The 10,603-nt window shown below is 41.1% G+C and overlaps 1 long non-coding RNA gene across 2 annotated transcripts; it reads left to right on the forward strand.

Moving 5' to 3' along the window:
- The first annotated feature begins 6,489 nt into the window (after positions 1-6,489).
- Positions 6,490-10,105, forward strand: LOC109746109 (uncharacterized). 2 transcript variants are annotated; one of them, XR_002228695.4, is made up of 4 exons: positions 6,490-7,180; positions 7,280-7,336; positions 8,129-8,249; positions 9,876-10,105. It is a non-coding gene; the product is annotated as an uncharacterized lncRNA (long non-coding RNA). The 2 variants fall into 2 exon arrangements; XR_002228696.4 differs by having other exon boundaries at positions 7,280-7,333.
- The last annotated feature ends 498 nt before the right edge of the window (positions 10,106-10,603 follow it).

The following is a 10,603-nucleotide window of genomic DNA, read 5'->3' on the forward strand; positions in this document are numbered from 1 at the left end:
ATGCCTAAAGATATCAAAGGTATCCGTAGTTTCCTTGGTCATGCTGGTTTCTATATGAGATTTATCAAAGACTTTTCTAAAATTTCTAGGCCTCTTACAAATCTTTTGCAAAAGGATATTCCTTTTGTTTTTTATGATGATTGTTTAGAAGCCTTGGAAACACTCAAGAAAGCCTTAATTTCTGCACCTATTATTCAACCACCTGATTGGAACTTGCCTTTTGAAATTATGAGTGATGCTAGTGATTATGCTGTTGGTGTTGTTCTAGGACAAAGAGTTGATAAGAAACTAAATGATATTCATTATGCTAGTAAAACTCTAGACGGTGCACAATGAAATTATGCTACTACTGAAAAAGAATTCCTAGTAGTGGTGTTTGCTTGTGATAAATTCAGATCTTGTATTGTAGATTCAAAAGTTATTGTTCACACTGATCATGCTACTATAAAATATCTTATGGAAAAGAAAGATGCTAAACCTAGACTTATTCATTGGGTTCTCTTGCTACAAGAATTTGATTTGCATATCACTAATAGAAAAGGAGCGGAGAACCCCGTAGCTGATAACTTGTCTAGGCTTGAAAATGTTCTTGATGATAGTATTCCTGATGAGCAGTTAGCTGCAATAAATGTTTCTCATAACACTCCTTGGTATGCTGACTATGCTAATTACAGTGTTACTAAATATTTACCACCTAGTTTCACATACCAAAAAAAGAAAAAAAATTCTTTTATGATTTAAGACATTACTTCTGGAATGACCCACATCTTTATAAAGAAGGAGTAGATGGTATTATTAGACGTTGTGTACCTGAGCATGAACAGGGACAAATCCTACAGAAATGTCACTCCGAAGCTTATGGAGGACATCATGCGGGAGACAGAACTTCTCACAAGGTATTGCAATCTGGGTTTTATTGGCCTACTCTCTTCAAGGATGCTCGTAAGTTCGTCTTATCTTGTGATGAATGTCAAAGAATAGGTAATATCGTTAAGCGTCAAGAAATGCCTATGAATTATTCACTTGCTATTGGACCATTTGATGTTTGGGGATTTGATTACATGGGACCTTTTCCTTCATCTAATGGGTATACTCATATTTTGGTTGCTGTTGATTATGTTACTAAGTGGGTAGAAGCTATTCCAACTAGTAGTGCTAATCACAACACCTCTATTAAAATGCTTAAGGAAGTTATTTTCCCAAGGTTTGGAGTCCCTAGATATTTAATGACTGATGGTGGTTCACACTTTATTCATGGTGCTTTTCGTAAAATGCTTGCCAAGTACGATGTTAACCATAGAATTGCATCACCCTATCATCCTTAGTCTAGTGGTCAAGTTAAACTTAGCAATAGAAAAATAAAATTAATTCTATAAAAGACTGTCAATAGGTCCCGGAAGAATTGGTCTAAGAAATTAGATGATGCACTTTGGACTTATAGAACATCATATAAAAATCCTATGGGTAGATGGTTTATGGAAAAGCTTGTCATTTGCCTCTTGAGTTAGAACATAAAGCTTATTGGGCAATTAAAGAACTCAACTATGATTTCAAACTTGCTGGTGAGAAGAGGTTATCTGATATTAGCTCATTAGATGAATGGAGAACCCAAGCTTATGAAAATGCCAAATTATTAAAAATAAATAAAAGATGGCATGATAAAAGAATCCAAAACTGTGAGTTCAAAGTTGGAGAATTTGTTCTTTTGTACAACTGTCGTTTCAGGTTCTTTGCAGAAAAACTCCTCTCCAAATGGGAAGGACCATATGTTATCGAGGAGGTTTATCGATCTGGAGCTATCAAAATAAATAATGCCGAAGGTACTAACCCGAAGGTTGTTAATGGGCAATGAATAAAACATTATATCTCAAGTACGCCCATTAATGTTGAAAGCAATATTATCCAAACTATGACACCGGAAGAACACATAAAAGAAACCTTCCGGAACACTCTAGAATCATGAAAAAGAGGAGGTACATGATACGGTAAGTAAACGAACTCCAAAAAATCTGCAAAAAAAATTTCTATCTGTTTTGGAATATAACAAAAATTAGGAAAATAAGAAACTACCGGGAAGGTGACCTTGGCGGGCATAAGACACCAGGGGCCAGGCGCGCCCATGTGGGTTGTGCCCACCTCGGGTACCTTCCGGACTCCGTTTTTCTTCCGTTTGCTTGTTTCCCGAGATAAAAAATCTTTATATACCCCCCAAACCTATTGACCACCATATCACGGAGAAATCTTCTGTTTTCTTTTCCTTGCTGTTTTCTGACAGATCCCATCTACCATGGCCGCTTCAAGCTCCTCCAAGGACAAGTTCTTCAAGAACGTCATCAACCCATATTTGCGGGAGGTGCTGCAGCACCTTCAGGTCATCCAGATGCATGAGGGGGTGCTTCACATCCGCGATGTGCAAGGTCCCAAGGGGACGGGAACCATGGAGGCCAGGCTTGAGGCTATGGAGCAGGAGGTCTTCCGGTGCAAGGGGATGGTGGAGCGTGGACTCAATGCCAATCACCTCATGATCACGGACTTTACCTGTGATCTCAAGGTGGATGGCAAGTCCATGAAGGACATCGTCTTCACCTTCAACTAGCAAATCAACTTCCTCCAAAGCCAGATCTACGATCTCCAAAACCAAGTCTTTGAATATGAGGCAAGGTTTAAAGGTATGAGTTTAGCTGCCAGCTGCAGGACTCGTGAGACTCATTCCTCTTCCTATGATGGTGAACCTCTGCCATGGAAACCCGAGGACAAGATCGCTACTTCATCACCACCACCTCCTTCTTCATCACAGAAAGAAAATTGAGTATCGGGTATGGGCACTCCCCTTGGCTTACGCCAAGCTTGGGCGAGGTGCCCCGGTATCGTATCACCTCCACCACTACAAGAAATATGTCAACTAGCGACCTTCTGTCAGTGACCCTAGAAGAATTGGTCATAGATCTACGACCATTTGAGACCAATTGGTCAAAAGCTGCTCGGGGGCTCCAAACCCTCAACTATATCGACCATTTTGGCCATAAAGGTCATAATTTCCTTACACGAAATGGTCATAAAGTAGACAACACTGATCCACTGCCTTATTTCTAGCTGATCACAACCAATATAGATGGTCATAACCTTGTAAGTTGTGGTGGATTGCTATGACTAGGGGCCACCTCATCAGTTTTGCCTTTGTGTCATGTCCATGTGTCAATTTTTGCCCTAGGTTGTGAAGCAACCTATATTTCTATCATTCCCAAATTTCCCCAAAAAATTGGGCATTCTTTACTATCCAAATCATTGCCTCATGGCAATATTCAACTCCATTTGCCTGGTAAATCTTCCTCGGCAAATTTCCAAAGTTTTTGTTCAACTCGAACTGTTGTGAAGGAAGTACTAGCTAGGCATATCCTAATGAGCTGAATTTTTGCCACATCTTCTATATTCCCAAATCATTGCTCTCCACAAAATTTGAGCCCCATCTAACAATACATGTGAGTGCGGCTTCAACATTCATATTTCTGTCCAGTGTGGTATGTTGCAAAAGCAAGTGACACCTAGGCTCCTCCATTTGAGCTGCAAATTTTCCAAGATAGTGTCCTTAGTAGATGATCATCCTCGGCTAAAACTCAGGCCCACTGGCCATGTGCATTTCCCGTACCACTAATCAAACACTTGGGTGCTAATTCATGTTTGAGCATTGTTCGGTCTCCTCGTGAGATTCTTCTGTTGTTATTTTCTTCCAAGCATCTACCTGGGGAGTGCCAAACCTACTAGACATGCCTAGGCTTCCCAGAACGCATGGCAACGCCACGGTCACGCGGTGACCACGCGGCGGGCATGCGAGTCTACGCGCTTTGGAGTTGGGGCCCTGGGCGTATCACCACCAAACCATGTATTTATGCTTAAATAGATAGTTGTGTACCTAGAAATGATTTTTGGAAAAAATAAAGAGCAAACTATAAGCCAGTTGCAGTTCAAATTTGACCCGCTTCCTACTGAATCGGCGGAAATTTGTCTTTTTCACCAAAGGTGGATAATTTTTTTTACACCCAACCATTTTGTCAATTGTGCATTAAACATGGCCTAGTATTTTATAAAATTGATTTGGTCCATTTTTGCAACAATTATTTGGTAGTTCCTTCACAAAAAAACCTCATTTCAGGCACTCGAAAAATGGAAAATGGATTTTCCGTGCAAAGAAAATGAAAACTCCCTTAGGAAACATTGTTTGGAATTCCAAGATGCACCCTTGTGCACAATATGAGATCATTTGAACAAACTATGCCATGAATGTGGCCATAAGATTGATCATTTGGCTTGAAAGCCATGAATCTTCACGCATTATAGCTCATTTCCGAGAACACTTTTTTAAAATAATTGTTGTGTTACAATTAATATTTTTCCTGGAAACTTGGTCACATATGATGACATAATGCGAAGGTTTTCCAATTTTTTGATTTTTTTTTGAAATTTTTATGCCAGTTTCAAAATGCGGTCAAAACGGCGGGCTTGATCGTTCCTAGCTAGTTGTTCAATCTTGGAAACCTTTTGATGTTTCTCTGATTAAATAGATAGTTATGTACCTAGAAATGATTTTTGGAAAAAATAAAGAGCAAACTATGAGGCAGCTACAATTCAAATTTGACCCGCTTCCTACTAAATCGGCAGAAATTTGTCTTTTTCACCAGAGGTGGATGAAAACTTTTTACACCCAACCATTTGGTCAATTGTAAATTAAATATGACCTATTATTTTAGAAAAATGATTTGGTCCAATTTTGCAACAATTATTTGATAGTTCCTTCACAAAAAACCTCATTTGGGGCACTCAAAAAATGAAAAATGAATTTTCCGTGCAAAGAAAATGAAAACTCCCTTAGGCAACATTGTTTGGAATTCCAAGATGCACCCTTGTGCACAATATGAGATCATTTGAACAAACTATGCCATGAATGTGGCCATAAGATTGATCATTTGGCTTGAAAGCCATGAATCTTCACACATGATAGCTCATTTCTGAGAACACTTTTTAAAAATAATTGCCGTGTTACAAGTTTATTATTTTTCCTGGAAACTTGGTCACATATGATGACACAATGCGAAGGTTTTCCAATTTTTTGATTTTTTTTGAAATTTTTATGCCCGTTTCAAAATGCGGTCAAAACGGCGGGCTTGACCGTTCCTAGCTAGTTGTTGAATCTTGGAAACCTTTTGATGTTTCTCTGATTAAATAGATAGTTATGTACCTAGAAATGATTTTTGTAAAAAATAAAGAGCAAATTATGAGGCAGCTACAATTCAAATTTGACCCGCTTCCTACTGAATCGGCGGAAATTTGTCTTTTTCACCAGAGGTGGATCAAAACTTTTTACACCTAACTATTTGGTCAATTGTTAATTAAATATGGCCTAGTATTTTAGAGAAATGATTTGGTCCAATTTTGCAACAATTATTTGGTAGGTTCTTCACAAAATAACCTCATTTAGGGCACTCGAAAAATGGAAAATGAATTTTCCGTGCAAAGAAAATGAAAAATCCCTTAGGAAACATTGTTTGGAATTCCAAGATGCATCCTTGTGCACAATATGAGATCATTTGAACAAACTATGCCATGAATGTGGCCATAAGATTGATCATTTGGCTTGAAAGCCATGAATCTTCACGCATGATAGCTCATTTCTGAGAACACTTTTTTAAAATAATTGCCGTATTACAAGTTTATTATTTTTCCTGGTAACTTGGTCACATATGATGACACAATGCGAATGTTTTCCAATGTTTTATTTTTTTTTAATTTTTTATGCTCGTTTCAAAATGCGGTCAAAACGGCGGGCTTGACCGTTCCTATCTAGTTGTTGAATCTTGGAAACCTTTTGATGTTTCTCTGATTAAATAGATAGTTATGTAATTAGAAATGATTTTTGGAAAAAATAAAGAGCAAACTATGAGGCAGCTACAGTTCAAATTTGACCCGCTTCCTACTGAATCGGCGGAAATTTGTCTTTTTCACCAGAGGTGGATCAAAACTTTTTACCCCCAACCATTTGGTCAATTGTGAATTAAATATGGCCTACTATTTTAGAAAAATGATTTGGTTCAATTTTGCAACAATTATTTGATAGGTTCTTCAAAAAAAAACCTCATTTGGGGCACTCGAAAAATGAAAAATGATTTTTTCGTCGAAAGAAAATGAAAATTTTCTTAGGCAACATTGTTTGCCAATCTAAGATGTAAACTTGTGCAAAGTATGATATCATTTAAACAAATATTTGGTAGGTCTTTTAAAAAAAACTCATTTTGAGCACTGAAAAGTGAAAAGTGGTTTTTTCTGAAAAACTTATCGTTGATTTCGACCAATTTAGATGGTCATAAATTCTTTGAATTGTTTGCTGTGTTCTGATTGGTCTATGGGCATACCATGCGGATCATGGATTATACACTGTCGGATGCTCGAGGATCCAACGGCAGTCAACTCTTCCACACCAACGCTAGCTCTGTTCTCGTGGTCATTTTGCATCCACCCCCCGCCTCCTTTTTTCCCAATCCATCCATCCATCCAGTCCAGATCGAGAGAGAGCTCGTCTCCTTCCTTCCTCCAGCTCCCTCCAGATCGAGAAAGAGATCGCCGCCGCCACCTCCCTCCAGCGGAGCTCGCCGCCGTCCATGGCCTCCCCCACGCCCTCCTGCTCCGCTTGCTCCTCCTCCCTCCACGCCTCCCGCGCGCCGTTGCCGATTTCCCAAACCAGACCGCCTCCCCGGTTCACTCCTTCCTCCCCTCCCACCCACCCGCCTCGGCGCCGCCACCCAACTCGCCGACGACCTTACGCATCGCCGCCGGCCTCCGCTCCCTCCCCTCCCACACGCCCGACGCCCCACCCTCTCCACCTCCCCTTCTCCCCCTACCCCCAGTAGCACCCAGGCCCAACAGCACATGCGGCAGCCAGATCCCAGATCCAGCACGCCGGCTTGTGCCTCACCGGAGGTGCCCAGCAGAGTGAGGTGGGCTGCCCGCGTGCACACGCCATGGACCTCCGTCACGGGACGCCAACGCGTCTCGTCTGCCTGGCCGCGTCACCAGACTGTTGCCTGCTTGCTCCCTGCCGACGCCATCCCGTGCTCGGGACGCCGCGCCTACCACGCCCCGACGTCCCTCCTCCCTCGCCCCTGCGTCGGGCCCGTCGTCCGTCCCCGAGGTACCCCGCCCGACCGCCCCCAGTCAGTTCTCTTCTCCGTGGCTGGTTCAGCGTGACGCGTTCCTGACATTTTTTCTCTCCGTCTCTGTGGTTGGGCAGATGGAGAGGGTGCTCAAGGATGATGCCATCCAGGAGAAGGGCGAGCGCGCCAGGGTGGTAACCAGCCCCCTCCCATCTGATCTGCTTGTTTTCCTACTTGGTCTGACTGGGTCGGTTCGTTCATCCGTTGGTTGGATGGCGCTGCTGCAACTGTGTGCAATTAGTATATAGTGATCTCACTTAGACTGCAAAATCCATAGATTGTTAGTTCGACAAGTACCAGACCAACAACCTGACTGCCGGCTTCGCTTAGTTACATAAGTGAATACATTTCTGCTTGTAAGAGGGTGTTTGGTTGGACGGTAAACTTGCTGCGCAACTGGACCTTGTTACATGCAGTGAAACAAATTGCCACATCACTGGTGAGCTAATTTACATAAGAACATGAGCAGGACTAGATCTAAGAATCACAGAGATTAAGTCAGTATATCTCACTTGGGTACAAGTCGCTAGAGGTTGCTACTGACACACACTTAACCCATCCTTTTAATTATTATTATCATTGCGTGTTGATTATATGAGGTGTTAGCTCTTCCTGGACCTCTCATCATTTCACCTGTAGCTAATGAAGCTTAGTGGGAAGCATCAATAAATAATTGTTGGCATATTTGATAATTTTAGATAGTTGCTGAGGCAGACATGCTGGTCCTCAGGTCAAAATATATCTTTGCCTGATCTTTGTATAGGTGGTATGACTATAACTGAACCATATGTTCTGTTTTATCATATATAACTGAATCATGAGTTTGTTTCATATTTTAAACCTACATGAAAGGAAGTGTGCTTGTTGACGATGGTTATGTTGCTGAATCCATATCCTGGTTCAGACTTATATTTTGCTATTCTTAGGTGGCAGGCTTATACGGCATCGCGAGCAGGAGGGCCATGAGGGGTTTGCTGCTCTGCTCCTAGGGCGACCAAGAGGTCCTGCCCCGAGCTCAAGCACGTCCACGCCGACCCACCATGACAGGTAGCATCTCCATCTCCCTCTCATCTTCCTCTGCTCGCTATTGCTGCTCCGAATTATACATGTTGGCAAAGAGATGTCCCTATTTTCCTCAGTACTATGCACTGCTATATTTATGTGGTTGTCTTTGTGTGCATCTTATTTTGAAACCAAGTGATACACCTCCATCCCCTACATCTTGACGATCCCTCATGCGTTGCTCTCACTACCTCCTGCCCCTAGATTTCCAATTGCCTTTTTTGCCTGCTCATTTAATTAATTAAAACTGCATGTGTGCGTGTAAGTATATCAATTTGCTGCTGTTCATCTTCAAAATATATGGATATACCTATTCCTACAATGTTTTTATTTCCTAGGTAGGTCTGTATTAGGCAGTGTTTCTTCTATGAAGAACTGTGCACTAGTGATAATAGTGTGAGATTGTTATTTACCCTTTACTTTTTTGGTGCTGGTTGGTGTGTGCGCGATCTTAAGTGCAGATTGTTTGTTATTCACTGTTATTTACTTATGTGATCAGCATCATTTCTATGTAGATATGCAACTCTTGAGTATATTGTCCTTATATGCCCCTTTCATACCATTCCCACTCAAATCAAAGCTTGTGTATGCACTTGATATTTGCAGTGAGACTTGAGAGAACTTCTGTATGCACTGAAGTTTTCTCTAATATAGATTTTTCAAATCTCTCTCTGAACTTCTCTAATAAAAAATGGTGCTAATTGTTAAAGCTCTTCGTGGTGACATATTTCTTTTACCAATACAATAATATATTAGCACTCAAGGACTGTTTGAGTGATAGGCTATTCATACTATTAGAGAAGTGAACTGATTAAGCTATTGCTTTCCCCAACAACAAAAAATAAACACGGCAGTTGAACAACGTGTATCCCTTCACTTGAAAGCCTATGAAACTTTCTGTAGCAGCAGTGCAGCACACTTTATATATATGTATGAGGCTGGGTAGTTCAAATCTACTTTACTTCCTAACTCATTCATATATATGATGGAAATTGTGCAGGTTCCATGGTGCCAAGTGGCCTCTGGCCATCTTGAACTGGGACTCCAGTAACAAGTAGATGTTGCTGCCACACTCAATATTTTAAGTTGTTCTCCTTTTCTTTTTGGAGAGATGTTAATCACCCAATTTCCCTGTTAATAACCTGAGAACACTTGCCTCCTCCCCAACCCTCACCCCAGCCTGCCGCTGCCGGCTTGCCGCGTGGCTGTCGCCGCAGCAGATAATTAGATTTTTGGGACTCTGTTTCTATGCTCTGCTCGATAGCATTTTGGATATTGGTTGGACATGCTTTATATAAAACGATTTATCTTATACATTACTCTGCCTAACTTGTATATACATGAAACCATACTTGTCAAATATCGAGTATCACTGCTGAATAATAACGTCTTGTTTTCTGTTCACTGAATCACAATTCTTCTCTCTTTTTACCATCAGTCCATCTTACAGCCATCAATAAGAAAAACACTTATCTTCATATTAGGCTCGTTATTTTCTTGTCTGCAGTATTATAATGTACATATGCTTTTCTGTTCACTGAATCACAATTCTTCACTCTTTTTACCATCAATCCATCTTCTTACAGTTGCATGTTTTTTTTGGCTGTCCAGATGACCAAGCCCAAGGAGGAAGCAGCTGCTCATCACTGAGGACAAGTAACTCCAGCAGGTTGACGCCGTAGATTCACAATGTACCTTCTACTAGTCGAATGCCCGTGCGTTGCCACGGATACGAAATAAAATGTAGGTGTTATGATTATATATTTGTTTTAATTCAAAAATGTGTGCAGAAGATGGCGGTACATGATTTTCATTCATGTCCACTTGCTGCATTGCTCCAAGTCAGCCTTTGTGTTTCATTAGGCACCCTTTTCTTGCATGCAGCGAAAGTGATATATCTCTCCCTTCCCTCTTGCCCCACCACCATTCTCTTCATCCACCCTTACTCTAGCATTGTTGGTGCTAGTCATGGACTCATAGCTGTTGTTCCTAATGGCTACACATATTCTTGCACCAATATATGCTTCTTGCCACATCTTGGACGCATATATCGCTCGCATCAAATTCTGACCGAAACACCATGCAATTATAGTGCACAACTATCAAACCCAGGCAGAGAAGGCTTAATGTCAAAGGGTGTAAAATTGGGCTGGGTTTTTGGGATGTCTTCTTGACGAACAAATCTGACAGTAGCCAAAGCGCAAACTACAGAACAATTCATTTCCTTAATTTCACCCTTCACGTCTGCTCCTCGACTTTATTTTTACTCTCTTTGTTACAACACATGATTCTCCATTACGACCTGACAGCGAACAAGAGACATTAAGTGAAACACATTA

This window comes from Aegilops tauschii, chromosome 5 (assembly GCF_002575655.3).
Source record: "Aegilops tauschii subsp. strangulata cultivar AL8/78 chromosome 5, Aet v6.0, whole genome shotgun sequence".
In the NCBI taxonomy this organism is placed as follows: Eukaryota; Viridiplantae; Streptophyta; class Magnoliopsida; order Poales; family Poaceae; genus Aegilops; species Aegilops tauschii.